The following is a 22378-nucleotide window of genomic DNA, read 5'->3' as shown; positions in this document are numbered from 1 at the left end:
TGCTTCCCTATCTTGTTTTTTAAATCATTTTGCTTAAAAAATTTTCTAGTCATATTAGTCTATCTGTTACATTCTACGATACTAGAAACTTAACCCAGGACAGAAAAAGAACTTGACTCTGTCTGTCTATTTTAAAGAGTGAGACACTAAAAGATACGCTATAGCACTACAGAGGTTATACCCGTGTGTGATTGATTCAAGAATAGGAGAGATGATGAGCATAGAAGTTATAGTTGAGAAGCACAATCAAGCACGTAACATATCACTATCTTACAATGGAAGCATGAAGTTGGGGGGAGTCTATACATATCCCTGGGTTCTGTTGTTTTTTGGGTGAGTGTTTGTTTGTTTTTTTAATAGGGTCCTATTGTGCTGGCCTTGTGTTTCAGCCTTCTGAGCCTTGGGATTAAGGGCAGTGCTATCACACCTGAGGAACCGGTACATTTTAACAAATAATACTAAGCAATTGGGACGCAATTTGAAGAAATAAGAAATTCATTCATAATATCATAAAACAACTCTAAGTGATTAAGGAATCACCTGGAGAACCAAATAAATAATAAGTTTCTAAACTGTCTCTAGACAAAAAATGTGGGACAGAGGAGAAAATTTCATTATCAAAGTAAATCGTGTCCATTCTAGAATATTTAAAACATACAGGGAAAGAAGGTGTGATGGAAAAAATAATGGCATTTTTTGGAAGCAAGAATTTTTTATTAAAATATTTATACACCTAAAAAAATTTTCTAGTTATTAACTCTGAGGTATGACTATCTTTGTTTTTGAGGTATATTTATTATTTGCAGAATAGATACTCTTTTCACATCCATTCTGGCAGTCTGTTACTTTTTATATTGGATCTGATACTACTGACATATCAATGAAAATTATTGTAAATTTCTGTTTTGTTGTTGTATTTTGTTGGTGATGGTGATGTTTGTGAGTGTTTCCCTTGTTTTGATATTTTTGGTAAGAGATTGTTTTGTTTCTTGTGTTTTCATGGATGAAGTTAACTTCTCTTGTTTGAATTTTCCCTCTATTACCTTCTGTGGTGCTGCATTTGTTGATAGAAATCATTTAAATTTGATTTATAATGGAGTATCCTGTTGTCTCCTTCTATAAGGACTGAAAGTTTTTCTGCATGTAGTGGTATGGGTTGACATCTGAGCTCTTTTAGCATCTGCAGGACAACTGACCACATCATTCTGGCTTTTATAGCCTCCATTGAAAATCAGATGATATTCAGATAGGTCTACATTTATATATTACTTCACCTTTTTCCTCATACCATTTAATATTCTTCCTTTGTTCTGTGTATTTAATGTTTTGATTATATTGAGAGGGCATCCTTTTTCTGTTACAATCTATTTGGTGTTTTGTAAACTTTTTTGTACCTTTGTAGGTTTTTCCTTTTCTAAATTAGGAAAACTTTCTTCTATGATTTTGGGAAAAATATATTGTGGGCATTTGTGATGGGATTCTTCTCATTCCTCTATTCCCGTTATTCTTATGTTTGACCTTGTCATAGTGTTTGAGTGTTCCTGGAAGTTTTGTGTCAAGGATTTTTAGATTTAACATTTCCTTTGATAATTGTATCTATTTTGTCTCTTGTATCTCAATGATTTAGATTCTCTATTCCATCTCTTGTATTCCTGTTTGCCACCTGGATTTTTCTTTTCCAAAAGTTCCTCAGTTTGTGTTTTCTTCACAGATTGTTTCCTTTTTCAGATCTCATACAGTCTTATTCATTTCTTTCAATTGAAGGTTTTCCTTTCCTTTCATTAAGGGATTTACTCATTTCCTACTCATTTTTGTTTGTCTTTTCCTCAATTTCTTTCAGTGATTTATTAATTCCCTCTTTAACATCCTCAACCATTTCTAACAATTTGGCTTTAAGGTCTTTTTATTATGCTTCAGCTGTGTTAGAATAGTCATGGTTTGCTGTAGTAAGATAGCTGGCATTGGGAGTGACATAATGCCTCTGCTGTTGTTGATAGTATACTTACACTTTTGTTTCTAGGCATCTGAGTTTGTGGTAATTATAGGTCTAGATGCTTATTTATAATTTCTTCTTATTTGTATATGTGTTTGGTTCCTTTGTTTCTGTTTTCTCTTTTGTCTTCTGGCCAGTGTGGCCTGAGGTTCTTCAAGGCATCTCCACACAACTTGTGGGAAAAACTTCTGGTGGCCAGATTGGCTTCTGTTCTAGAGGAGGAACTCTCCCCAAGTTGGGCATGAACACTTTGAAGCAGAGATGATTGAGATTGTGGATATGATACGGGTGGGGGCACCAAAATGTGAGATAGTAAAGAGGATGGCCAACAACGTGGACTTTTTACAATCATGCATGTTCTCTGGTTGAGTAGGCAAACACCCACAGTGTTATTGGTCTGAAGCACTGTGGTCTGCAGTGTTGGGGACAGCCAATAGCATTTTGTGGACAAGGAAAGTGGGGGAGATTCAAGGATGGCCTACCTGGAATTCTGGGGGCCACTGTAGTCTCTGGTAGAGCTGGGAGAATCTGACATCGGTGGACCTGTGATATCGTTGAAAGGGGAAAAATGGAAAAGTGGGAATAGGGTAGGCTGTCATCAAGAGAATGAAAGAACTTGGGGGGTTCACCATGCAAATGGCCTACATAGATTTTTGTTGGCAGGCATGTTAAAAGGTAGAGACTTGATTGACAAGTGTATGGTTGTGTTGAATCATTGACTTGTTCTGTCACTGGTGCTTTATCTGTGGTGAATAGTCATATGTTCATCTGCCCAGGAAATCTTCACACAATATTCAAAACACATGTGGCAATAACAAGGCTTTGTAAACAGTCAATTAGAAAAAAATTAAGTACAAATTAATTAAAAGTAAAAGTACTCAGATGTGCCTTATAGTGCTTCCCAAGCTGCTTTATGGGCCTGTGTTGCAACCTCTGTTATAAACACACATCAAGTGTTTTTTGCACCATGTGTTCCATCAAACCTTGCATGCTATTTGACGAAATGTGGGTCTTTACCTTCCTTCTGTTCCACCAAATCCAATCTCACAATTCCTTCCCCAGCTCAGCAGCACCCTACCTGCTGTGGACTCAATTCTCTACCTTTGGCCCTTTTGCCAGTGGAACACAGAAATCTTCTAATTATAACTTCCCTACTATCACTCATTGCATTAACACAGCCCCAAATTCCAGGAGACGTTTCCTGGATACTCACAGCCCACTCCAGCCAGGGAAACATAAAAGGTAACTGTAAATGTTCACCTTTCCTTCAGCTCCTCAAAAAATGCAATGCCATGTCATGTGCCCAGGTCTGTAGCTGTATAACCTCTTCTGCTAGCCACATCAACGTCTCCAGTGGTTCACAAAGATCTTCCCAACCAAACCTCCTTTTCTATACTCTATGGTTTATTCCGGTCATGCAACCTGAACAACTAAACCTAGGAAACACTCAGGACACTGTGGCCAGAGAAGCTTACTGGCTATCCATAGATATTTACTTCTCCTTCCATTCTTCCCATTCAAATTACCCATTACAAAACTCAGTTTTATAACAGACATTCTGAGCTGCACTTTCCTGACTCTATAATGCATTCCTATGGGACAAAGAAATACTGATTGGGAAACCTGATTTCTTTGCTTCAATGGATCCCTTCAGATTCCCCCCTACATGTCCCATCTTCATTAATCAGTTTCAGCTCCCAATATCTAAAAATATATTTTACATGGGAACTTCACTGGACAATTCTATCAGGATGTCAAAATTTTTTCTACCAGGCAACACACAGCCTCCAAAAACTACAATGACAAAATCACAATAACAGAAATCAACACTCACTGCTTATTCATATCTCTCAAAAGGAACGGTCTCAAATCCCTTAAAAAGATACTCAGAATAACAGAATGGATGTGAAAATATGACCCATCTGTTTGTAGAATCTAATAAAGAATCCTCAATATCCAGGATTGGCATTACCCTAGGGTAAAAGCTTGGACAAAGATATTCCTAGAAAATGGACCTAAAAAACAACTGTGTATTCACTTCAATATAAAACAAAACAGAATTTAAATCAGAACTATTCTGAAGAAATAGGAAATGGCATAACATAGTCATCATAGGAAATACATACCAAGATGACATTTCTAACCTTAACATGTTTGGCCTCAAAACAAGGGTATCCAAGTTTGCAAAATAATTACTACTATAGTTTCACATACTGACCCTCACACACTTACGGTGGGAGACTTCTATACCCCACTTTTACGAGTGGCCAGGTCAGTCACACAAAAGATAAACAGGGAAATCCTGGAGCTAACAGAATTTGTAAACCAATTAGACATAACAGATATTACAGAGCATTCACAAAACCAAAAAATAGTGTACACTCTTTTTGGAACCTCAACGATCTTTCTCTAAAATTGATGATATGCTTAGAAAAAAATGAAGTCACAACACATACATGAATATTAAAAAAAACCTCACCATATTCTGTCAGATCATTATGGATTAAAGCTGGATATAAAACAACAGCAACAACATAAAGCTTACAATATCATGGAAACTTAACAGTTCTCTAATGAATTAAAAATGGATCAAAATAGAAAAATGAAACTGAAGACATTCTAGAATTCAATGAAAATGAACACACAGTGTACACAAACACATTAGAAATAATGATAGCCTTTGTAAGAGCCAAGTTTATGTCACTAAGTACCTACATAAAAAGAATTATTTTCATATTAGTTATTTAACAGCACACTAGAAAGCTCTAGAACAAAAAGAAATAATGACACCACAGAGTAGTAGACAGAAGACATAATCAAACTGAGTGATGAAATCAATAAAACATAATCAAAGGAAATAATGCAGAAAGAGTCAATGAAAGAAAGAAAAAATCAGTATGGACAATCCATATTCCAAATTATGTAAAATGTGAAGCATGTATATAAAAAATTAACAAAATCTGAAATATAAGGGGAGGAGACTTAACAACAGATAAAGAGAAAGTCCTGATAATCATAAGGACATACTTCAAAAACTTGCAATCCCCCAAATATAACATCAAAAATAAATGGATAATGTCCTCAATGCATTTGTTTCACTTACCAGACTTAAATCAAAGTCAGATAAGCAGTTTATATAGGACTCAAAGAAATAGTGAAATAGAAGCAGTCATTAAAATTCTCCTAACTAAAAAAATGCAGAGCCAAGTAATTTTAATAGAGAATTTTACCAGACATTCAAAAAGAGTTAATGCCAATATTCCTAAATTATACCAAAACAGAGAAGGAACATTGCTCAATTTACTTTATGAATATATAATCACAGTGATACTCAAACCAAATTAAGACATAACAATGACAGAGAATTACATACTAATTTACCTTGTAAACATTGATACAAAAATATTCATTAAAATAAATCCAAACCAAATCCAAGAATACATCAAGACATTAACTATCATGTTCAGTAGGCTTCATCCCAGAGATGCCAGAATGTTTCAATATATGAAAATCAACAAATGTATTCCATAAATCTCAGAAAAATAAAAACAAAGCATCATTGCCTCAGCTACAAAAAGGACACTTGACAAGCTTTCAACATACCTTCATGATAAAAGTCCTGGAAAAATTGGGGTTACATGGGATATACATCTACATAATGATGGTACTTTACAGCAGGCCTATAGCCCATAACAATTTAAATGGAAAGAAACTCAAATTAATCCCACTAAAATCAGAAAGAGGACAAAGTTGCATACTTTTTTCAATGTAGCATTTGATGTCTTACCTAGTATTACTGGTAAACTGAATGAGATTAGGGGATAGAAATTCTAAATGAAGAATTTAAAAACAAATATTTGCTGATGATATGAAATAATACATAAATGACCCTAAAAATTCCACTGGGAATCTCCTACATTTGCTAAATACTTTCAGCAAAGAAGAAGGAGATATAATCAACTCACAACAATCAGTAGTTTTTCTATATACAAATGTCAAATGGGCTAAGAAAGAAACCAGGGAAACACTAACTATTACAATAGCCAAAGGTATAAAATTTCCTAGGGTAACCCTAAGCAAGTTAAAGACTTCTATAATAAAAACTTCAAGTAATTGAAATAAGAAATTGAAGAAGGTATCAAAAGGTCAAAAGATCTCACATACTCATGAATTGTAAGGATTAACATAGTAAACACTGACAGTTTACAGAAATAATCTACAAATTTAACTTAATCCCCATCAAAATTTGGACACAATTATTTCCAGATCTAAAAAGGAAAATTCTAAGTATCATTGAAAATATAGAAATATTATGATAGCTAAAACAGTCTTGAAAAATACATAATGAAGTCATGCTGTGGAATGTTGTTCTCTATGCAGTGAATATGTGTTGCTCTGATTGGCTAATAAATAAAATGCTAATTGACCAGTAGCCAGGCAGGAAGTATAGGCAGGGTGAGGAAAAGAGGAGAATTCTGGGAAGAAGAAGGCTGAGTCTGGAGACGCCATCCTGTCTTCCAGGGAGAGCATGTAATGGCACAGAGGTAAAGCCATGGAAAGCATGGCAATATATAGATGAACAGAAATGGGCTGAGTTTAAGTGTAAAAACTAGTCAGTAGTAAGCCTGAGTTAATGGCCAAACAGTTTTAGTTAATACAAATTTCTGAGTGACTATTTTATCAGTGGGCCACAGGACTACAGGAAACCTAACAAGACTGGAGAAATCGTCCAACTGCATTTGACATACCAACATAGGACCCTCAATTTCCATAAGGCCTAAAAGAGTTTAAAAAGAACTTCTAATCACACAATACTTGAGGGTTGAAACAGTATGGCAGATTCCCATTGTGGTACACAGAAGCATCTCCAATCCAAGCAGTATGCTGCATGGGGATTTAGCTTTTGCTAGTACAGAAAAAAGAAGAGTTTTCTGGGATATATGCTGCTGGATGGAGACATGGACCCACTGCCTCACAGAGTCAGCAGAGAACATGGCATCCAGGGCATATTTGGAAGCTGAGGTGGGTGGAGTCAGTAACCAAGGCTGATGCTTTCTGTACTAGCCATGCAGTTTAAAAATTTAAAATCCCTCCTGGTTAGAGAAAGATTATAGATTCACAATAAGACAGATTCAGATGAACTAGAACTCTAAACTGTTAAAAATGTGTGTAAAAATGTACACAGGCTTGGAAGAGAAAAGAAAATGAATATAGACAGTTAAACAAAGAAATAGTTTTAAAAATTAAAGTCTTTAAAGAGATAGTAAAGCTAGTATAAAAATAAAGCATGTAAAGATGGATATTAATTACACAGAGAATGTGGAGTGTATTGTCTTTGGGATTTTTAACTGCAGAAAGACATTTGATTATAAATGCTTCTCAGTTAAATCAATATGTATATTTCAAAGGTGCCTTTATTTCAAAATTTGTGTTTAAGGATATGTTGCTTTGGAAAAGAAGTTCTGTTTTAGTTTTCACAGAAGATGAGTACCTATGGATTGCTTTCAGCCTAATATAGTTTGATCAAGGAAGACCCCCTGAAAGGTCTCCAGATGTTCCAACATCCAGATCAGCTTCAAGACAACTGGCTCAGAAAATAAAATGTCACAGACTATTCCAGTCAGTACTTGACTGTAATTTTTAATTTTCTCAGAATCACCATAAGAATACAGTTCCCTCAAACAGCAGGAAGTAGCCTCGATCACTATGCCCACATTCACCCAAAATGGATCATGGATATTTGTCTTTGCTAGAGATTGGTTACATATTGTTATTGGTCATAGTCAATATCTTTCTAAAAGTAAAAAGAGGGATTTGATACAGATGTGATAGGATGAAAGGGTAGATTATTAAACTTACTTTTAGAGAGCAACTTGTTTTAAATTGCTATAGATTTTAGTTTATTGATACAAATTTAAAGTTAATTTTGTTATACTGTACATATATTTTTATTTTTGTTTAAGGTATTAGGTTTGCACAGCTCATTTAAAATTGTAATGGATAATTAAAAAATACAGATTAATAATTAGTGTTTTATGATAGCCAAATATATAGTCATGTTAAGTTTTCTAGGTATACATGGATATAATTCAATTATGTGGGTAATCTCCAAACATTTCAAAGGCCTACAGAATATGGCATTTAAAAGTTTTAAAAACTTAGACTTTCTGGACAATGGATGCCCTAAAGTTGCACAGGAACTTTGGATGACTGTCCAGGCATCTGGGTGTCTCTGTCATTCTAGATTTTTGGAAGTTGCTTACAATACTTTTCCTGTTTACTTTCAGTCTGCTCCTGACAATACTGATTTATTTCAAAGAAGAAGATGGGCATTGAAGACATTCCATATGAAGTTTATCTTCTTCTTGGCAAAAATAGCCATTTGGGCAAGAAATTGCTCTTACCTGGACTGCTTGAGGAAATGAATAACTGGACATGCAAGATCCATGGAAAGGTGACCATTAAACTTTGCAAGGCAAGATGGTCCTTCAGGTTCCTGCTTCACAGAAGAAACTGCCAGAAATTCTACAGGACACAGAGAGAAGTGACTGAGAGACTCTAGGCTATGGGTCAAAGAAGGATGCCCTAAAGTTGCACAGGAACTTTGGATGACTGTCCAGGCATCTGGGTGTCTCTGTCATTCTAGATTTTTGGAAGTTGCTTACAATGCTTTTCCTGTTTACTTAGGTAATATTATATCCTTCTGAGTTCTTTGATGTAGTTGAAGACTTGATAGTTATAATTATAATTTTCCTTGTTTATGATAAAAGATAAGTTAGATATGAAACCTTAGACTCACAAATATAAAATAAATAGAATATTTTCTTTAATTTTGCAAATACAAATAAACTAGATATTATAACTGTAATTCTTGCTCAATAATTGTTTTGTTATATGTGATTTTACTATATTAAAGTTAAAACCTTCATTTTTGATTAGACAGTAAAGGGGAAGTGCTGTGGAATGTTGTTCTCTGTGCTGTGAATTATGTGTTGCTCTGATTGGTTGATAAATAAAATGCTGATTGACCAATAGCCTGGCAGGAAATATAGGTGAGGTGAGGAAAAGATGAGAATTCTGGGAAGAGAAAGGCTGAGTCAGAAGACAAGCCCACAGTCCAGGGAGCAGCATGTAATGGCACATGGGTAAAGCCATGGAAAATGTAGCCACATATAGATGAACAGAAATGGGCTGAGTTTAAGTGTTAAACCTAGTCAGTGGAGGGCTGAGATAATAGCTGAGGAGTTTTAATTAATATACACCACTGTGTGTTTACTTGGGTTTGATCAGCTACAGACCAGGAAGGACACAAGAAAACTTCAGCTACAGAGTCAGAATACAAACAGGAATAAAATTTAGCATCTTCAACAAATAGTGCTGATCAAGCTGAATGTCTATATGTAGAAGAAGGCAGATAGATCCATCTTTAATAAGCTTACAAAGTCTAGTACAAATGGATGAAAACCTCTAAATAAATCCAGATACACTAAACCTTATAGAGGAAGAAGTGGGATATAGCCTTGAAATCACTGGCACAAGAGATGACTTTTTGCACAGAATGATTATATGGAGGGCACTAAGATCAACAATTCATGAATTGGAGCTTAGGAATCTTAAAAGCTTCTCTGAGGTAAATAGCACTGTTATTCTGACAAAAAAGTAGATTACAAAAAAGAAAATATTTTATCAACTCCACAACTGACAGAAGCTAATATCCAAAGTATAGAAAGAAGGTTAGAAAAATTCTCCATTAACCAATAGGCCATGGCTGCCAGTAATCAATGTAGACTACCTACAGACTTCTCTTCTTTCTTCCAGATCCAACCCAATTCTGGTCATAAGCTTTGCAACAGATCTCCTGTGGCAGCCTTCACAACCCGACTCTTCCCATTTCCTTTGAATCCCACAGACAGTCCCCTTCTAACATTGTTTTCAGTGATACAGCAGTGTCCACACCTTCAGGAATACCAGCAAGGCTTCCCGTAAACCTTTTTTTTCTCACAGTTTCCTTATATCCAATTGCCCAGACTCAGCCCAAGCAACAGAACACCTGTGGGGGCCTGCTCCCTGGTCTGCTGCCCTTATTAACTAGGGACCCCAAAGATCTTTCACTTATAAGCTCCAAACCCTAACTTGTTACATTTTATCAGTCCCCAACATTATGTGGCATCCCCAGATAACCAAGGGCTGCTTCTCCTAGGGCAACAAGTGGGTTGAAAGCAGACCCACAACTCTCATACTGCTCCTGACTTCCAATCACCCAGGTCTGGTTCTTGCAACATTGTTGAAAACTTGTTTTTGTCTCTAGTTTCCTCTTGGGCCCTCTACCCAAGAGATCACAAAGACTTTTCTCGTCCAAATTTCTTTCCCCCAAATTATCCCAGTATTCTGACCTCCAACACAAGCAGTCATTCCATGTGAACATAACAGACTGAGCATGTCAGAAAAACAACTAGCACACTGACATCTTTCTTCCCAAAAATCTAGAGTGGAAAGAGAAACCAAGGAACAAAACACTCACCTAAAAAGATAAAATCTAGAAATTGGCACCCATATCTATAAACTTTCTAGACCAAGACGCCCAGAAGCAAGCATAAAAACAATCTATAAAGGCAAGCGAGATAAATCTCCAACTAGAGCCCAGTTATGCTATCACAATAGGTTCTAAATATTTCAAGATAGATGAAGCCCATGAAAAGTACCTTAAAACAAACTATATAAAGTTGATACAGATCTATGAAGAGGAAATGAATAAACATGACAAAGAAACCCAGGAAAACACAAAGAGAAATTGGAGGAAGTGAAGAAACCCCATAAACAAATCAAGAATATACAAATACAGCGGTGAAGGAAAATAATATAACTGTTAACAACATGAAAATGAAAAGAGCAATAATAAAGAAAACACACATTGAGGAAATTGTGGAAATAAAAAACTTAGGAATTTGAATAGGAACTACTGATGCAAGATTCTACAAAAAAAAAGAAGAGATGAAAAATAAAATCTTAGGCATTGAAGATATGGTAGAAGAAATGGAAACATTGGTCAAAGAAAATATTATATCTGAAAAAAACTGCCAAATAAAACATTGAGTAAATTTGGGACACTATAAAAAAAACAATTAAATGCAAAAAAGCAGAGTAAAAGCCCAGAAAGATATTTCCAACAAAATCAGAAGAAAATTTTAACCTACAATAAGAGATGCCTCTCAAGTACAAGAAGCATACAGAAAACCAATAGAAAACCAACATTAGAACCAGAAGAGAAACTTCCCTAAGCACATAATAATAAAAAAAACCAAACATACAAAACAAAGAAAGCATATTAAAAGCAAAAGGGGAAAATACCAAATAATGCTGGGCGGTAGTGGCGCACGCCATTAATCCCAGCACTCTGGAGGCAGAGCCAGGAGGATCTCTGTGAGTTTGAGGCAAGCCTGGTCTACCAAGTGAGTTCCAGGAAAGGCGCAAAGCTACACAGGGAAACCCTGTCTCGAAAAAAACCAAAAAAAAAAAAAAAACAAAAAACCAAATAACATATACAGACAGTACTGACTTGCAAAGGGAGACTCTAAAAGTCAGAAAGGCCAAGACTGATGTGCTGTAGACTCTAAAAGACCAGAGAGGGCAGTCAGGCTACTATATCCAGCAAAGGATTCAATTGCTATAGATGGAGAACATAAGATATTCCATGATAATTCAAAATAAAAATAATATGTTTCTACAAATACAGGCATAAAGAAGTTTCTAGAATAAAACCGCCAACCAAAGGATTTAATTACGTTCATGAAAACACAAGGTATAAATAATCTCAGACCAGAAATAAAATAAGAAACACACACACACACACACACACACACACACACACACACAGCACCAACAAAATATCAGGATTCAACAACCATTGGTCATTGGTATCTCTCACTATCAATGGTCTCAATTCACTAATAAAAAGACACACCCTGACAGAATGGATGGAAAAACAGAATTCACCCTTTTACTGCATACAAGAAACACACCACAACATCAAGGATAGTCATTACCTCTGGATAAATTGTTGGATTAAGTTATTTCAAGTAAATGCACCTAAGAAGCAAGGTTGTGTAGACATTTTAATATTTGACAAAAAAAGACTTCAAACCAAAACTAGTCACAAGTGTTAGGAAGGCCACTGCATACTCATCAAAGGAAAAATCCACAGAAATGATATTTCAATTTTTTACATCTATGCCCCCAAGACAAGGTCTCCAAAGTTCATCAGAGGAACACCAATACTGCTTAAATCATGTATTGAACACACACATTGATAGTGTGAGAATTGATTACCCATTCTCACCAATAGATAGGTCATCCAGACAAAAACTTAAAGGAGAAATACCTGCATTAACTAATGTTGTAAATGAAATGGGCCTAAGAGATATTTGTAGAACATTACACCAAATCACAAAAGAATATATCTTCTATGTGCATCATGGTACTTTCTCCAAAATTAACTACATTCTCAGAAACAAAGCAAGTCTCAACAGATAGAGGAAAATTGAAATAACTTTCTGCATTATATCAGACCATCATGAATTAAGGTAAGATATAAAAAACAGCAACAGAATTCTCACAAATTCATGGAAACTGAATAACTCTCTAGTGAATGAAAAGTACATTGGGACAAATAAAACATATGACATCCTAGACTTCAGTGAAAATGAATATACCGCATACCCATAATTGTGAGACTCAAGAAGAAAGTGGTACTAAGAGGAAAGTTCATAGCACTAATTGTCTACATAAAAATACTGGAAAGATCTCACACTAACAACTTTACAACATGGCTAAAGTCTCTTGCAAAAAAGGAAGTAATGTTACCCCAGAGGAGAAGAGAAAAAATATATAATCATATTTATGTTTGAAATCAATAAAATAGCATCAAAGTGAAAAAAATAAAAAAAAATAAATGTATTGAAGAGCTGATTTTCAGGAAAAGTTAGCAGGATAAACAAATCCTTGTCTAGTCTAACTAAAAGAAAGAGAGAGAATTATCAGATTAAAAAATAAATGACAGCCGGGCATTGGTGGCACACGCCTTAAATCCCAGCACTCGGGAGGCAGAGCCAGGTGGATCTCTGTGATTTCAAGGCCAGCCTGGGCTACCAAGTGAGTTCCAGGAAAAGGCGCAAAGCTATACAGAGAAACCCTGTCTCGAAAAACCAATCAATATAAATAAATAAATAAATAAATAAATAAATAAATAAATAAATAAATGACAAATGACAGGGTGCAAACAATAGACACCAAGGAAATCTAGAGAATCGTAGGAACATACTTTTACAACATATACTCCACCAAACTGGAAAATCTAAAATAAATGGATAATTTTCTCAGTAGATCTCCCTTTCAAACTTAACTCAATATCAGATATACAATTCAAATGGACCTATAAATCCTAGTGAAATGGAAGCAGTCATTATATGTCTCCCAAGGGGAGGAGGAAGCCCACAGTCATAGGGTTTTAGTGCAAAATTGAACTAGATGTTCAAAGATGAGTTAACATAAATTCTTTTAAAATTATTCTACAAGACAGAAACAAAATCAATATTACCTAATTCATATTATGAGATAGAGTTAACCTGATCACCAAACCACAGGTGAGCCTAATAAAGAGAGAATGGCAGACCAATTTTCCTGATGAACATCAATGCAGAAATACTCAATAAAATACTTGTAAACCTAGTTCCATATCTCATCAAAATGATCATCCCAGAGATGCAGGGATGGTTCAATAGGTGGAAACCTACTAAGGTATCAACCATATAAACAAAATGAAAAAAGGAAAGAACACATGATCATCTCATTAGATGACAAAATCCAACACCATTTCATCATAAAAGTCCTGAACAGAATAGGGATGTAAGGGATCTGCCTCAACATGATGAAAGTGATTTTCAACAAGTATATGGCCAACGCTAAAATTAGTAATGCTGATTTCTTTAAAACCCGTATTTTTTACTTTCCTTTTTAAAATTATATAAGACAGCATGAGTGTGAAAGTACATTTGAATGTTTTAGCTATAATAATGAAAAACCACAGTTAAGATATCCCACTTTACAGTGAGAATGAATAGTTGAAAAAAGACCAAGCCGGGCAGTGGTGGTGCACACCTTTAATCCCAGCACTCGGGAGGCAGAGTCAGGTGGATCTCTGTGAGTTTGAGGCCAGCCTTGTCTACAGGGTGAGTTCCAGGAAAGGTGCAAAGCTACACAGAGTAACGTTGTCTCAGAAAACCAAAAAAAAAAAAAAAAGCCCAAATAAATTAATGAGCATGTTTTTTTGTTTTTAGTATGAGCAAAAACTAAGGTCCTCATTGTGGTAAGTACATACATCTAATTTAGTCAGTAAATGCAGCAATATCTTAAGGTCCATCTACACCCTCTATGGAACATTCTGAAAGTAGATAAATCTGCATAGCACATAGACACTTGTCTGCCCATGTTTATTTCAGCATTATTCAGAATACAGAAGATATGGAATCAACCTTTGATGCTCCTTAACAGAAGAGGAAATAAAGAAAATACCTCCTATAAAATTTTGTTTTTATTTCATATAAACAAGGATTCATTATTGCTATTTCCAATTCATTCATAGAATTTGAAATGTTTCATTTCATTAATTAGCACAATTAAATATATACACAGTGATTTCTTTTTTTGCCTTTTTGAGAGAGGGTTTCTTTGTGTAACAGTCCTATCTGTCCTGAAACTCATGCTATAGAACAGGCTAGCCTTGATCTCACAGAGATCCACTTGCCTCTGCCTCCAGAGTGCTGGGTTTAAAGGAGTGTACTACTACCATCTGGCCAAGTGATTTTAAACTATACCATATACATTGATTTTAGAGAACTTTAAATAAATAGCTTATATGAAATTCATAAATGATTAAACCAGTGATGAAAATTAACAAATATGATTACTGGGTACAGAATGCTTTTAGGCATACACAAATTCAGAAGAAAGCCTCAAAAGATTTATATATACATAGTGGAGTTGTCCCCAATTTGAAATAAGTAGATTATGTCATTAGCAGGAATTGAGGATGGAGAAGGATGTTGTGTTAACTAAAGAGACAGACTCTGGAGATTCAGATTTTTCACAGATTATAGATGTGTCAGTGTGCATCTCTTTGGGTGTGCATATATACACACATGACTGCATAAAGAAAGTAGGAGAGGTATTATTTGAGAACAAAAGGCCTGAAGAAATTGGTACTGGTATACTACATGAAGTAAGTATGAAGAAAATATCACACATCTCATAAATTAAACAAGCACTCATAATCATAAAGTGAAAAAAGTGTTCTAACTAAGAAATGAAATCAGTATTTACATGAGCAATAGATGTGAGTGATGGAGGGGCAAACACCAACAAATGACATGCTACACATGTGTTAATGGCCACAATAAAAGCATTTACGATGTGTATTAATTAAAAATCATTATTACACCAAAAACAAAATTGGATACAATCCTGAATCTGGACCACTGGAATTTTAATTTGCACCCTTTAAGAAAGGTGAATTTGCTCTCTCTTCATATGGAAGAATCTTCCCTTCACATTCCTCCATATCCACATCTTAGGATGATAGCTCATCCCAGGACCAGAGGTCATGTACATTTTAAATATTTCTATTTGAATGTACAATAAGATGTAGAAGAGGACAGTAGTCCCATTTGCCTCATCTCAAGTACTAAATAAGACCTATCACCACACACAGCAAAGACTTTACCCATATTTTCCTACTCTTCCTGCAGTCCATGTCCACTGAAAGAGGCTCATCATTCCATGCTCATCAGAATACTCTCACACGGGCAGTACATGTTCTAGAATGCAGACTAAGTAGATGACTAGGAAAATGGTGTAAGGAGGTCACATCCCAGTTTCTATTTGCTCATCAGATACTGAAAATAGTCTTCTTTGCAGCCACTACTGGATTGTAAAATGAGCAAAAACAAATTAGGAAATCAAAGATAAAGAAGATGAAACTGATTTTTTGAAATGTATTGATTTGTGAGAACTGAGGATCTTGGAGGAATATCATGTTTTAGAAATCAAATATTCAGCTTGTCTTTTCATTAATAATGTTTGATTGCGAGGAGGAGAAATGCTATGTCTTACATAATATATGAAATGAGGAAGAGTGGTCTGGTGTTTTCTCTGGATCTTGTTGAATATTTAAAAATCAACATTTAATGTAAAAATGAACTGTGATTCTTTGATGAGCTGGATAGTTTTGGAACAGCAGAATTCAGGAAATTTCTGAATGTGGCCTGATTACTGGTTCTCAAGAGAGTAGAAAGACAGGATTTAGTAAATATTCTGTACCTGTCATTTTTGTAGCATAGGCCCCACTGTACATGTTCTGTGGAACTCAATTGCTACAAATAAGAAGTTGCTTTACCCTGACAAGAACTTTGTGATACAATGCCCAGTGTGTAACCACGGATTCTGACTTTTTGAGTAGTCCTCCTGAACTAATAATGCATGTCTCACTGTGGATCATCTATTAAATTCCATGACAACCCATTTAAGGCATTAACATTAATGGGTTGTTGAGGCAGTCATGGTCCAAATTTTCCCAAGATGGCATCCTGCCAGGGGCATTAATTATCACAAAGATGAGTGATGTCATGACTCTGCGTGAACTCTCCTCATATATATTTATCAACCAAATTTAATCACGGGGACTGACGATATCAGATGAAGAGAAGAGAGTATCAGAGATTGCTCAAGCAGTGAGGAAACACCAGCAAAAACAAAAAGCATCATAAATGCACAGGTGTCTCCTCTTCGTCCTCAGAAAGAAAAGCAGATGGGGATACATGACTGCCCATTTGATGTGCTTATCTGCATGGCATGTCAGAATTGGTACTGCTCAGGCATACAGCTGGACATATATGTTCATTTTGACTTTCCTCTTCTTGCTCATGAGCATTCCACTTCTTGTGTCCAGTTTCATTCATCGCAGATGCTCCTGGAGAAGAAAGCAGAAAGAAGAGAAGGATGGAGACGTGGTGCAGGTTGTGTCTTCTCCCTGGCAGCAGTGCCTTGGGCAGTGGAAAAAGAGTATTTCAACAATGTTTTGAATATTCTTTTGTATGTACTCTGAAACGTTATCATGAATATTTTATGAGGGCTAGAAGAAGTGGATCAGAGCAAAGCTTTGAATCTTCTCCCCTATTTTTCCAAACTTGCCCATCAATAAACAACCCAAAATTCTTTTAGAGACTCAATGCTATTTTTCTAATTTTATTTTGTCCAGAGTGTTTCTTGTTTTTCTCCCAGTTACAGCTCCAACTTACACGGCTGGAAGCTGAGTTAAGAACAAATGCTCTGCCTTGTTCTATCACATATAGCCCTCCTCTTCAAAGTTTCCATAGCACAGGAGCAAGTGATGACTAATCAAATGGATCACCATTTTATATCAATTAGTATCATCCTAAGTGGATACAAGTAAACAGCCATAGAGTAGAGTCAGCTGATGGTCCTTCCATCAGTGTGTAGGGCCTAATACATATGCTAGGACAACTAATATTTGTGGCACATTTAGCTGCAGAGAATTTTCACACAGATATACAGTTCCTATTTCTGATGCTCTGAATGTGGTTACACTATGTCTTCTGAAGCCTCATTGAGAACAGAAGTAGGAGACATGCTCATTGTGAACATCATGTTTTCCTATTCCTCCATGCTTCACTTGCATACATGAACAACCCCTGGCCTTTAATTTCAAAGTCCAGTTCTTCACTCTCTCTTTAGTAAAGGAGGAATGTGTGAACTGTATATGATATGTTTGCATTCTTTGAAAAGTGAGTCTGTCACTTCTCTTGTCACTTGCCTGAGTGACAGCTGTGGCATGAGGTACTTGGCAACACTCGAGAACAGGGTTAGAGAAGGTACCTACTTGCACATCTTTGCCATTATTTAAGATGCATGTGTCTTCTCTCTTTGTATCTAAGTTTTTTATTCTCTGACACTTACATTCCAATTACCTCCTATGTTTGCTTTTGGTAATTTTGCTAAATATATCTGCGTATTTTGCCAAACTTGGCGTAATACACATTTCATTTTGTAGATTGTTGATGGCTGTTATCAAACACAGCACTTCAGTTCACTGGGCCACTCTGACGGCTCAGGTACTTGGTGTTTCTGAATGTTTAGTGTGTAGGAGTTAGTGTTTGAGCTTCACAAGTTCTAGTCTCAAATTCCTGTTGTGTGATACTGAAATTTTCAATTTTTTTGTGTTACAATAAAGAATATATTAAAATTATTTTTATTTTTAAAATGTACAGGTAAATTTCTATTTTTATACATAAAAACACGGTGGTACAGCTTTGAAGTGGAAATGAGATTGTATTTAACTCTGAGTGAATCATTCAGAATGAAGGAGTATGTTTGATATTTATTGGTCAGTTGATATGAAATGACTATAAAGAAACATAAGTTATTATTCTTCCCACATAACAGAAACACAAATTGATATTGTTCACTCACAACTGACTTGTAACTCATTTTGTATTACAAAAATACCCTCATAAACATTTTTCATACATTTTACACTTTATAGTCTTCTATTTTACAAAGATTTAATACTGGCATATACAAATTTCAGTAGGATGCTGATTCTGTGTTAGTGTAAGTGGAAAGACAGTCATGAGATGTTTTCTAGAAAAAAACATTATGTTGATCAAATATAACAAGTGTGAATATATGGCATGCCTAGGTAAACATAAAATAGGTGAACAATACTGGGGAGGTAGTAAATGTCCTTAATCTCTGCACTCAGGACCTAGAGAAGGTTTATCCCTGTACATTTGAGGCCAGTCTGCTCTAGAACAAAGTATCATTCAAAAGCATATAATCCATTCCTCACTATGGCCTATGTAAGCATTAGTCCTGTCCATACATACAGGTGAATAGTGACATATGTCTTTACCAAATACATCTCTGGTAGTTAGATTAAATTAAAAATAAATCTCTAAAGGAAAGATTTTACATCTGCACTAAATAAACCAGAAAAACAAAAGAACAACGCAAAGTGGATATGAGGGTATATGTTAACTAGATTGCCCACTGATTATAAAAAATTATAAGCACAAGAGCCACATGCTGTGCAAACTATTATGTGTTTAAAAGACATTATTTGACTGCCTTAGCCAATTTAGTGACTATCATAAGAAAATATCATAGTCTCATGGATTCACACATTACATGTGTTTTTCATATTGCTTGATAATTCCAAAATGAAGACACGATCAGGATTGCTGTTTGATTAAGTCTGTGTCTTTGACTTTATCTGCTATGTAAGCACTCCCAAAGCAGAAATGGACACTACTCTTGTGGAAGATGCCAATGGCTCATGCTATTTATGGGAGATACACCCTCATGAATTTAAAAGCTTTTGTAAGCTTCCAGCTTCTTATGTCATTCCATCCTCTGTAGCTAGAGTTTTCCTGCCTGGCCCACAGTCAGGACAAATCTTTGTCACCTGCCAGTCCCATAGCTGTCAGACCCAACCAAGTAAACACAGAGACTTATATTGCTTACAAACTGTATGGCCGTGGCAGGCTTTTTGCTAACTGTTCTTACAGCTTAAATTAATCCATTTCTATAAATCTATAGCTTGCCACGTGGCTCGTGGCTTACCAGCATCTTCACATGTTCTTTGTCATCGTGGCGGCTGGCAGTGTCTCCTTCTGCCTTCCTGTTCTTTCTTTTCTCCTCTCTGTTAGTCCCACCTATACTTCCTGCCTAGCCACTGGCCAATCAGTGTTTAATTTATTGACCAATCAGAGCAACACATTTGCCATACAGAACATCCCACAGCAATCCTCAAAGCACAGGACAGTTGTTTCAGTATTATTAAGGGGTGGTTGGGAATACCATCCAGTTCGGGTTGGTCCTTCTATTGACTACAAAAGATTATCTGTAAATCTCTGTCTGTAATAAACACCATACCCTTTTACAGAACACCAACTGAAAACAAACACTTTCCATTGGCCTTGGCTTTTTCCCTGGATGAAGTCAATAGGAACCCTGATCTTTTGCCAAATATGTCATTCGTATTTGAATTCTCTGAAAGTGGTTTTAAGACTGTGTCAGAATTATACAGTCTCATGCCTTTATTTGAAGAAAAGGAAGATCTTCCCCCTAATTATAATTGTAATGAAGAGACTACGTGTATAGTGATGCTGACAGGACCAATCTGGGAAACATCTGCGATGGTTGGGACAAGCCTGGACCCCTACAGATCTCAAGAGGTGAGACATTTGTGCTGTGGGTTTGAAAGAAATCGTGACTCTGTTGGTACCACTCCCAGATGCTAAGAAGAGTGTGAGGAGGATACTAGCCTCACACTTATGTCAGACAATGTGGCTCAAGGGCTTTTCAGAGACTTGATGGGGCTTCATTTCCTTTTTTGAAATTGAGATGAGGAAAGAAATAACAGGTAAGAGGATTTTATGGAACTCTTTGTGGAAAGTTGTTTACAAGTTCTTAGGAGTACATGCTACCTCATGCTTCCCACTGTGTCCCAGGTCCTCCAGCTTACCTATGGACCTTTCCATACCATCCTGAGTGATCATTAAAAATTTCCCTATCTGTATCAGATGGCCCCCAAGGACACAGCCCTACCCCTGGCCATGGTTTCTTTGATGCTTCACTTCAATTGGAACTGGTAGGACTGGCCATCTTAGACAATGATCAGGGTACCCAATTTCTATCACATTTGAGAAGAGAGATGGAAAAAAATATAGTCTGCTTTGCCTTTGTGAGCATGATCCCAGTCAAGATGGATTTATACATGTCAAGAGCTGAAGTATATTATAACCAAGTCATGACATCATCCACAAATGTTGTTATCATTTATGGTGACACAGACAGTACTCTAGCTGTGTGCTTTAGAATGTGGGAATCTCTAGGTATACAGAGAATATGGGTGACCACCTCACAGTGGGATGTCACTACAAGTAAGAAAGACTTCACCTTTGACTCATCCCATGGAACACTAGCTTTTGCACACCACCATTCTGAGATTTCTGGTTTTAAAACTTTTGTCCAGACACTGAACCCTCTGAAATGCTCAGATGAATACCTCACAAGGCTGGGATGGATGAACTTTAACTGTGAGGTCTCAGCTTCTAAGTGTGAGACACTGAAGAATTGTTCATCCAATGCCTCATTGCAATGGCTAGTGGGACAGACTTTTGACATGGCTTTTAGTGATGACAGTTATGACATATATAATGCTGTATATACTGTGGCCCATGCTGTTCATGAGATGCTTCTTCAACAAGTGGATGATGGGAAAGGACACTATGCTAACTGCTTGAAGGTAGTGTGTCTTCTATTGGATTAAATGCTGTGTCATCAATACCATCGCCTTACAGTCTGTCAGATGCCCTGATTTACTTTATAAATATTTAATAAAATAGAAATACTTCTGAAATATTTTCCTGGTAAGGATGTAATCCATAAGTTGATATAAATCTTAATGCAAAACAATGGAGTGGAAAACACAGTTTATCAAGGAATATCAGTGATTATCTTACAGAGCATCTGAATATCATCACCCCTGCTCTATCACTGGAAACATAACAGTCCTTCCTCATTAATCCTCTCCATGAGAAGAAGAGCCCTACTTCATCAATTGTGAAATATGTGGTAATCAGTGTATCAGATGGTTTTTACAAGTGTTCTCAATAGATTCTGCCCCACTGTAGGCTCTGGGGAACGTCTTTGGCACTTTGAGAGTAATTTCACAGGAAACAGTGCTATAATTCATTTCAGAACATACATTTGTATACATGTGTGTGAATGGATTGTTCTCATTGTGGATGGGAGTATGTTTCTGTATCTATGTGTATATCTGTGTTGCTGTGTATATATGTGTTTCTTGCACATATATCTGCATATCTATCTGTCTGTGGAACTGAGCATAATTTTGTCTCATGTCAGTGTCTTTCTGTATGGGAGTTTGCTTCTATGTATAACTTCCTGTGTTTGTGTGTGTGTTTTACATTATATGTGTCTGCATGCGACTATTTGTCTATTTTGCATATTGCTTGCACATATGTGTATCTGTGTTTCTTTGTGTCTGTCTTTCTCTTTGTCAATTTGTGTTTGGATGTGAGGATAAATTTGTGTATGAGAATGTCTCTCTCTATGGGTGTTTCAGTCTGTGTATGTCTCCTTGTGTGTATTTTTCTATAAAAGTGTGCATTTGTGTGTGAGCCTGTGTGTTTGGCAGGTTTCTGATTCTGTGTGTCTATTTGGATTCATGTGCCTGTTTATGACTGTATTTTCATGTGTGTGTCTGACATGCATATATAAGTATGTGTA

General features: G+C 36.0%; 1 pseudogene; it reads left to right on the top strand.

The window, feature by feature from the left end:
- The window catches only part of LOC131903372 (vomeronasal type-2 receptor 116-like), a 55248-nt pseudogene that overhangs the window by 17894 nt on the left and 14976 nt on the right, over positions 1 to 22378 (top strand).

This window comes from Peromyscus eremicus, chromosome 1 (genome assembly GCF_949786415.1).
Source record: "Peromyscus eremicus chromosome 1, PerEre_H2_v1, whole genome shotgun sequence".
Taxonomy (NCBI): domain Eukaryota; kingdom Metazoa; phylum Chordata; class Mammalia; order Rodentia; family Cricetidae; genus Peromyscus; species Peromyscus eremicus.
Note: the sequence above shows the minus strand (reverse complement) of the source record. Positions and strands in the feature narration are given on the sequence as shown.